We start from the raw sequence: 9,769 nt of genomic DNA, 5'->3' as shown, positions 1-9,769 counted from the left end.
TTCTGTTTATTCAATTGAGTATTTGTGTTTTTTATTTATTTTAGATTTGATTCAAGATCATTTTGTTAATCATTTCTACTGTTCAGATTTCGAATGCACATGGATAGAGCATAACAACAGTGACATAGCTTTACATTTCAGTCAAATAGACAAAATTTCATCTTTCTTATAAACAATAGATTCATTCGCAAAATTAATTGTTAAATTCAAACATGTGTGATCTTTAATTTAAGCAGATGTGAGTGTGCTTAAGCAAGAGTTTGTTTCATTTTATTTTTATACAAGTATGTTATATTTTCTTTAAGTATGATATTAAGAGTAATTTTCATTTTTGCAAATGAGTGTGTATATAATTTTCATTTATGTAAAGTGTGGGATTGATTTATATTTATGCAAAAGTGTGAGATTTTTATTTCAAAGCAAAGTGTGGAATTTTATAAGCAAAATTAGTTTTGTTTGAAAGTAAGAGAGTGTGATCATCATTATAGAGTTAATCTTATTTTCTAGGAATAACTAATTTACTCATAGAAGACATGTGCATATTAACTCAATTTAATTTAGAATTTGTGTGAGTAATAAAAGACTTCTAGCACATATAGTGCACATACACTTCATCAATTTACTAGCCCTGGTTGATAATTCATGTAAGTAATTTAAGGTCAATTAAGTTACCAAACAATATGATGAGCCTCGGTCACTTGCGTAAGTTATTCAGAACTTGAAACATTGTTATGAGCAGTCAAAGCCTAAGAATGAATCTCAACAAGGATGGAAAGGTAAAGATAAAAGTAAAGGTAAATGATAGTCGAAAAGAATAAGGCCTCAAAATACAGAAGAGAAAGAGAATGTTGCACCATACAAGCAACGTATCTAGACAGGGACATGGGTCACAACAGGAGAATAGAGGTGATGGCACAGGACAATTGGAGTGTTGGACATGTGGTAAGGAACATCATAAGGGAGATTGTCCATAGAATCAGAGTGGTAGGCCTCAAATCTACAATGCATAGTAGGCACAGATTGTTGGGGATGTTGGGTAGAGCATTCCTCGTATCTATGTTTGATTGGATAACAAGTAGGCAGATCACCAGGTATCATCTATTATTGAGATGGACGGTAAGCTTTGTGATCAAGTTGTTTCTATTTTGATTGACCCTGGATCTAATTATAGTTATGTTAACCTTGACTTGGTGGATAAGTGTGGTTTGAATAAATAAGTGCATGCAAAATCTTGGTTAGTGCGGTTGGTTACAGGTACAAATAAGAGAGTTCATCATTTGTTAAGAGCTTGTGCTTTTGAGTTGAATGGTATGCCTACATCAACACATTTGAATGTATTGTCGTTGGGATCATATAGTATACTTTTGGGTATGGACTGGTTGTATCTTCACAAGACTAAAGTGGATTGTTATGACAAAGCCATTGAGTGTCTGGATGACACTGGAGAACAGAGAGTCTTACGGGGTAAGAAGAAGGCAACATTAGTCAGAATGGTTACAGTTATGTAGGCGAAGCGCAGTTGTAGAAAAGGGTGTGTGTTATTTGCAGTGCATATTTCTAGCGATAAAGGTAAGGAGGATGAGGCTGCGGCGGTATTGAGCAGATACCTGATCTTGCAACAGTTTCGGGATGTGTTTCCATAAGAGATTTCAGAGTTACCACCTCACAGAGAAGTGGACTTTTCTACTGAGTTGGTACTAGGAGAAGCACCATCATCAAAGGCACCGTACAGGATAGCACACCTGAGTCAGTAGAGTTGAAGTTACAATTGAAGGAAATTCTTGACAAGGGATACATTAAGCCAAGTGTGTTGCCTTTGGGTGTGCCAATATTGTTTGTAAAGAATAAGGATGGTACTATCACGTTATGCATCGATGACAGGCAGTTGAACAAGGTAACCATCAAGAACATGTATCCATTGCTAAGGATTGATTACTTGTTCAATCAATTGAAGGGAGCAATAGTGTTCTCGAAGATTGATTTATGATCCAGATATCATCAGATACACATTAAAGAAGAGGACATACACAAGACAACTTTCAAGACCAAGTATGGTCATTATGAGTTTGTTATAGTTCCATTTGGCTCGACTAATGCTCTAGCTACATTTATGTGCTTAATGAATAGTGTATTACGTCCTTATTTGGACAAGTTTGTTATTGTATTCATTGATGACATCTTGATACATTCTAAAAATGAGGAAGAGCATGCCGGGCACTTAGCAATAGTGTTGAGATTACTGAGAGAGCATCAATTGTATGCTAAGCTCAATAAATGCTATTTTTTTTTAGACGAAGGTACATTAATTAGGACATGTTCTTTCCAAGGAAGGCATAATAGTAGATCCAGAGAAGATAAGAAATATCATGGAGTGGTCAACTCCTATAAATGTGGATGAGGTAAGATTATTTATGGGGCTAACAGGTTATTATAGGAGGTTCATCAAGAACTTCTCTCGTATTGCATATCCTATTACTTCACTACAGAGGCAAGGTAAGACATTTAAATTGACAAAGAAGTGTGCAACCAGTTTTGAGCAATTGAAGCAATTGTTGAAAAATGCTTCAGTGTTAAAGATTGCAAATCCAGACAAAGAGTCTGTGGTGTGTATAGATGCTTGCAAGAGAGGACTTAGTGGAGTCCTTATGCAAGAGGGACAAGTAGTATGCTAAGAATCACAAAAACTGGATGTGCATGAGTAGAATTACCTGACACATGATCTTGAGTTGGAAGTGATCATTCATGAGTTGAAGATGTGGAGACACTATCTTCTTGGTAGGAGGTTTGTATTGCAACAAGGTACATGTGATTAGGATGTGGACTATCGTCTCACAACAGATGGCTTGATCAAATTTAGGGACTGGATATATGTGTCAGACAACAGTGAGCTCAAGAAGACTATCTTGAGAAAGTTTCATGCGAAACCGTATTTTAGGTCACCCAAGATATCAAAAGACATTGACAAAAGTGAAGGAGTTTTATTGTTAGATGAATCCGAAAAAGGACGTGGTAGAGTTTATGGCTAGATGCTTGGATTGTCAACAGGTGAAGGTAGAATGTAAGAATTAAGGTGGATTACTATAGCCAACTCTGATTCCATAGTGGAAGTGGGAGGTCATTTCCATGGATTTCATTATAGGTTTGCAGAGGACATCTAGACAACATGATTCCATCATGGTTGTGGTGGAAAAATTGACAAAGGTAACACACTTCATTCCAGTAAAGTCTACGTATTCAACTAGTGATGTAGCATAGGTCTTCATCAAATATGTAGTGAAGTTGCATGGTAACTGAAGAAAAATGTGTCAAGCAGGGATGCCAAGTTCACTTCTAGATTATGGAAAGAGTTATTTGCAGGTTTGGATATAGAGTTGGCCTTCAACATAGCTTATCATCCACAGACAAATGGATAGACAGAGAGGGTCAACAAGATATTGGAGAACATGTTGAGGATGTATGTAATGCATCAGTAGATGAGATGGGAGGAGTACCTTCTGTTGGTTGGGTTTTCTTATAACAATGGGTATTAGGAGTCACTGAGGATGACATTTGATGCACTATATGGGCAGAGTTGTAATACTCCCATTCATTGGAGTGATCTAGTGAACAGGGTATTGATTGGACCAAACATGTTGGTAAAATGGAACATGAAATGAAGGTAATAAAGAAGAATCTAGAGATAGCATAGGACAAGCATAAAATCTATGCAGATCAGAACAGGTCATTTAAGGAGTTTCAAGCTGGGGAATAGGTGTACTTGCGCATCGAGCCCAAGAAGAGCTCCTTGCAGATTAGATCGTGTGCCGAGTTGGCACCTCGGTTTTGTGGACCTTTCAAGATTTTTAAAAGGATTGGACTAGTAGCCTATCGACTTGCACTACCTCCAACAATGAAAGTCTATGATGTTTTCCATGTGTCATTGCTTAAGAAGTATGTTAAAGATATTGATCATGTGATTGACTTGTCTTTATTGCAAGTGGAGCCAAATGGAGAATTCCAAACGGAACCTAAGTGTATATTGTAGAGAAATATGGTCATGCTCTAGAATCGAGCAATAAAGCAGGTTAAAGTGCAGTGGAAGCACTTTGGGTCCAATGAAGCTACATGGGAGACAACAAATCATATGCAGGCTATGTATCCTCCTCTATTTGTCGGTTGAGAGAATGTTTTTGGTATATGTACACATGTATATGGATGTCAATACCTCCATGAGCTCTATTATAAAGCTCCAATAAGCGGTATGGGTGTCATGTCATTATGGTTGTCATTTTGTTATGTTGTCATGTTGGTTGTTTCTCAACAGGTTGATCATTGTAAACACTGCAATGAGCTAAGTTATAAAGCTCCATGGGAAGTATATTTTGCTTTGAGCAGTCTTGTTGGTTGTAGGTGTCATTGAACACTGAGGACGACGTTCCCCCAAGGGGGAGGGTTCTGTAATAGCCCTGGTGAAAATTCCATGTAAATAAAGTTAATAAATGAAAAATAATAACCACGGTCATGGGACACTTATTCCAAGCTGAATGTTGGGGGAAACATCCTAGTGTGGGTGTTCATTTGGTTTTATGGCTAAGGAAATGACAAAGGCTTTGGAAATACATGAGACATTAATTGACATTTTATTTATGAAAATAATGGAAATTAGGAGAGAAGGAAGGTGAAAGGTCACAGGTTGCATGTGAGGAGGAAAATGAAGGAAAATAACGGAAAAATGAAGAAAATAGAGGCCTCATTAATAAAAAGGCTTCTGAGGATTAGTTTGTAACCTTTTGTCAATTTAACTTTTTGATAGTTCAATTTTGGAGCTCTCTCTATTCTATCTGTCTCACACTCTTGGACACTTAGAGTTTTCTTGGAGCACTTCAACATTGGATCAATAAAAGCAAAGAAGGCAAGAGGAAGCAAATATGAAGCAAGGAAGAGCAAGATCAAACAACTACAATGGGATTATTTGCAGGTATCGAGTTGCATGTATGATTTCCTTGCTAGTTTTGGCATGCATGGTTATGCATGTGTGTTCTTGGTTCTCTTGTTGTCATGGGCATGAGTTTTGCTAGGTGTGATAATGTTTTTCATCCTAGTCTTGCCATTTCCGGATAGCCATGGTGTGATGGGATTCTCATGTTTTGGTTGAGATGGATTTTTGGATGGATTCAAAACTAAGTTATGTGGTCTTTGAAAGAAAGAACACATGGCCTAATGATCCTTGAATCAGATTGTGGATTGTGGTAAAGCCTTGGCCTAGTAAGCTCTGAACCAGATTAGGGGTTGTGGTAATGCAAAATTTTGTGTTACCTCGGTGGGCCTAGGAATCCTTAGCCGACGAATGGGAGGATATATGGTAAAGCCTAGAGGTGGGTGCCCTCGATCAAGACTAGGAATCCTTGGTCAGTGAATGGCAGGATATACGGTAAATCTCGGAGGGTGGAGTCTTGATTAGGCCTAGGGATCCTTGACCATGGTATGGCAGGATGTACCGTAAACCCTATAGACTAGGAGACATCAAAATTCCTCACCGTGTAGGTGGAGAAATCCGGTGGCATTCATGCTTGTTTAGGGCCTAGTGATCTGTTGGAGATTGCAGTAAAGCTTGGTTCTATTGATGAGGGCGAGGTGGTTTAGCCTTGGGAATCCTTGTTTGATTTCTGGTTATGAGTCCCACATTGATGCTTGGAATATGGCACGAGGGTGATTGGTTGAAAGAAATATTTGGTTCAGCTAATATATGGTCAGGTGGTACGTGGAAGTCCAAAACCTGGTTGGAATATGCATTCATTAATAAGAGTTCCTTCTCCTTGGTATTTCATGAGTAAATGTACTAGTTTATATGTGGATTTTATGGTTATTGTATCCTTGTTATTTTTTTTGTTTATATATTAGTTATGAGAATGTTTTATGACAACGATGATGCATGTCTTTCATCATGTTTTGATTTGTAAATTAATGAATGATGAACATATGAACTAGTAGATGATAATGCAGCTAAAGTGATAAGGCATCAATGCTTCTTAGCAATTCACAGATAAGTATGAGACCCCTATTCTCATATTTATTGTTATGACTTGTAGAATGCATATTTGTGACATGTTTGACGAAATTTCTGTCATGGCTGGTAGGGGTCCAATCAAGTAATTAATCAAATGTTTGCGTTAATACCTTTGTTTATATGTTATTTATCATTTATGGAAGTTTCATGGAGTTCTAGGCAGTGGCTTTCGTCTTGGCCTTGAAAAAGTGGCACAAAATTTGAGGTTGCTGGCATAGAACTAGCTAAAAAAGTCCCCATGTCATGGGAGCAGCTAAGGCTCTAGGGCAGTGAAATGTCAAGTTACTTCAGGGGTTGGTCACCTAGAAGGGTTGGTTGTCTCTTGAAGGTTTTGTAACATGTGTAGAAGGTCATATTGGTTATGTTTTGTCGGTTCCACTTCCTTAACTGTACATGGGGAGTTGAATCAAATCACAGTAGCCTCTCATCACATGTTTACCCCAGCGAACCAGTTAACTTGGGTAAATATGGGAGGAGGGTGTTACATAGATGCGAGATGAAGCAATTATGAGATATAATAACACCCTTGTAGTTGCTAGTTTGAACAAACTCTAATATCAACCTGCTAAGGCCCTCAATAACAAGGAGAAATAGGTGAGGGGGAAACCTTGGCAAAGGCCATGTCTAACATTAAAGAAAGGAGAAGCTACCCCATTTATTAAAATTGTAAAGGAGGAGTAGAGATACCATTCATAACCCACAAGACAAATGTGTGGGAGAACCCAAAGTGAATCAACAGGAGGCGGAGGTATAACCAATTGACTCTCTCAAAAAATTTTGGCATATCAATATTGAAGACAAGGGCCTTTTGTCTTAGGGAATGTATAGAGTGTAGGGTCTCCTATGCTAGGTCAATAGAATCATTAATTTGCTTATCGTCAAAAATCCAATTGTTGAAAAGATATATGACAAGAAAGGATATGCTTGAGACAATGAGCAATGATTTTGGAAATGATCTTATAGATGGAATTACAAAGGGATATGGGATGAAACAGGTCAAAAGAAGCATGATTATTAGATTTAGGAATGAGAGCAATGAAGGTGGAGTTGAAAGGGGCCAACATCTGACTAGAAGTTTGAGAGTATTCAATAATCAAAAGTATATCATCTGCAATAAAGTCCAAGCATTTGATGTAGAATTCAATAACAATCCCATCAAGCCCGAGATTTTGTCTTTTTGAAAACTATGGAGGACATTTTCCAGTTCCTTTATAGTGATCTCCTCCATAAGTACTTCGTTATCTTCCTCTTCAACAAACATGGGGAAGAGTATAACAATCGAAAGAACCTGTTATATCATGACCCTTTCTTCTTGTTTAAAAAATGCCTTTGAAATATAAGCAACATTCTCATGTAATGTTTGAGAAGGAAGTGGCATAAGCTCCACATGGACCCATGATTCCCCAAATAGTATTAATGTTTTTTCGGTGATTTACCACCCTATGAAAATATTTAGTGTTGTTATCCCCAGTTGAGAACCAAAGAGCATGTATTTTAGGACAACATTCTTTTTCTCGTCCAAGAAGGACCTTCCTCCTGGTTTTCTTAAGCAATTTTTTTTTCATGAAGGTCGTCAAGGATAACCACAAAGCATTGTTGATTCCATAGAATTTGAAGTTAGGCTTCAATTTCCACCATGATTTTTGAAAATTCCCCTCTTCTTTTTAACCCACTCACATATAATGATTTGAATTAGATCATTATATTGTTTTTCATCCATATTGATGCTTCTAGAGTGGAAAAAGTGGAGGAATTAGATCCCAAGACCTTTTTTACCAGCGGGACCCAATTTGGAAAATTAGGGTCTGAAACCTTATAAGAGCATTTGGAGTCATCAAATGACATTTTTTGGGTGTAAAACTCAACTGCTATAGTGTATCACATTTTTTCCTATTCTACACATAGATACATTTTCGACGACGCGTGAATTACATCAATTGAAGTTTGTATGCAAACATTATGCCACCCAAAAGTTGACCTTCCTATTTTCACCACCATAATATGAGAGGATGTCATATCAACCCCCATTATTCATGAAAAAGGCTAGCCACGTGATTATGATGAATAAGACTCTAGAATAGTATATATTGTAACTTGTGTTAATATTTGAGGTAGTCAAACCTAACCACTGGTATGCTATCAGGTTGTGTTACAATCGAGCCACTAGAAGGAAAAGGGGTCCCATTCTTTCAAGTGCATTTTCTCCATAGTAGGGGAAAAATAGTCGTGAGGGATAAGAGATAGAGCACACAAGGAGGATTTATACTCTTTAGTATCCCATGGGACACAAGGCATACTTCTTTGTACTCACAAACATTTTCTATTTAGAAAAAGAGAGCATAGCAGCCTCACCTTCCAGGTGGGTTTTTCTCCCAAAAGGGTTTCCCAGGTCATATTTTAGGTTAAATGTTTGCGTGAGATTTTATTTCGTTGTTCTCTAATTTTTGCATAAACTTTAATTCACATGCATGCACTATTAATAGTACTGCAGATCCATAAATCTAAAAAAGAAAAAAAAATGTAATAGTGTAGAATTTCATATTTTAAATATAATTTTGTCGAATCTGTTGTGACAAACAGTCCAATAGAATATCCACAACAGTTTAAGGATCAAATAACCTCCATGGCCTTTTTTAGATTTCATTTAAATTGAATGAAAGGGGATTGTAAATATTAAGGGGAGTATCTGGACCAATTGGCTTTAAGTAGCAAAATAAGGGAACAATCATCTAGCCAAGAAGAGTTTAATTTAAAGTGACTAGGAGGTTTGGCAGGGAAGGGTTCCAAAGCAATGAAAATCAAGAAGCGATCCAAGTTTCCTCCAATGGTTGACCATTTCTTAATTTTGAGGTTGGTATCAAGAAGACTCTCTGGTATAAGGAAACGATCCAACCATTTTGTGATTCTTGTTGAGCTAGGTCTGTTGTTTGACTAGGCTGGTAGAATTTTAGCCATAAGGATATTATAGAGACTGAGATCATCCAGAAGAGAAACTAGGAAATCCGACAAGGGGTCGGGTCTAGCCAAGAGCCCCCAAAATTCTGAATTTCCTAGGGTGAATTTAGATCACTACCAAGAACATCTCTATTTGAACTAAACACTTGTAGTCGCACAATGGAGGACCAAAACTCTTTCCTTTCCACATACAAAACATACACATCAATGAAATAAAAGGACATGTCAAGTTCAATGGATGTGAGATCCAAGGCCAACAATGAACTCAAAGACCAAGCTATGTTGAGATGCATACATCTTGGGTTCTTACCTATAACAAGGCCTCTTGATATGCCCACAACGTCGATAAACATAAATTCCTAGTTAGAGAGGATATAGTTGAGAACACAAGTAGCTTTGTTGTCTTCCAACATAATCTCTTGGAGGTAAATGACTTAAGGGGAGAACTTCTCATTAAGTCTTTTTGCAGCCACTTTTTTAGAGGATCTAGCTAAACACCTACAATTTAGAGAGAGGACCTTCATTTAGAACTCATAAAGGGTCGTGTAGCCTGAAGTTCCCTTTGGATGGAAGATTATTTCCGAACTTGTATCTTGTAATTGGCTTGTTTTTTGGTTTAGAGAGATGGGATTTGCAACCTCTAGCCAAGGAGAAGTGGGGAGGATCCTCGAAAAGCCCCAGACACTACTAGGGTCTGAGGGGAGAAAGAGTTGAGGCATAGGGGGAGGTGAAGGGGAGCGTTTAAAAGAATGAAGGTGCGGGGAGAGG

The sequence above is a fragment of the Pinus tabuliformis genome, chromosome J (genome assembly GCF_031772625.1).
Source record: "Pinus tabuliformis cultivar Carrire ecotype Pingquan chromosome J, CPIR1, whole genome shotgun sequence".
Lineage (NCBI taxonomy): Eukaryota > Viridiplantae > Streptophyta > Pinopsida > Pinales > Pinaceae > Pinus > Pinus tabuliformis.
This window is presented reverse-complemented; position numbering follows the sequence as displayed.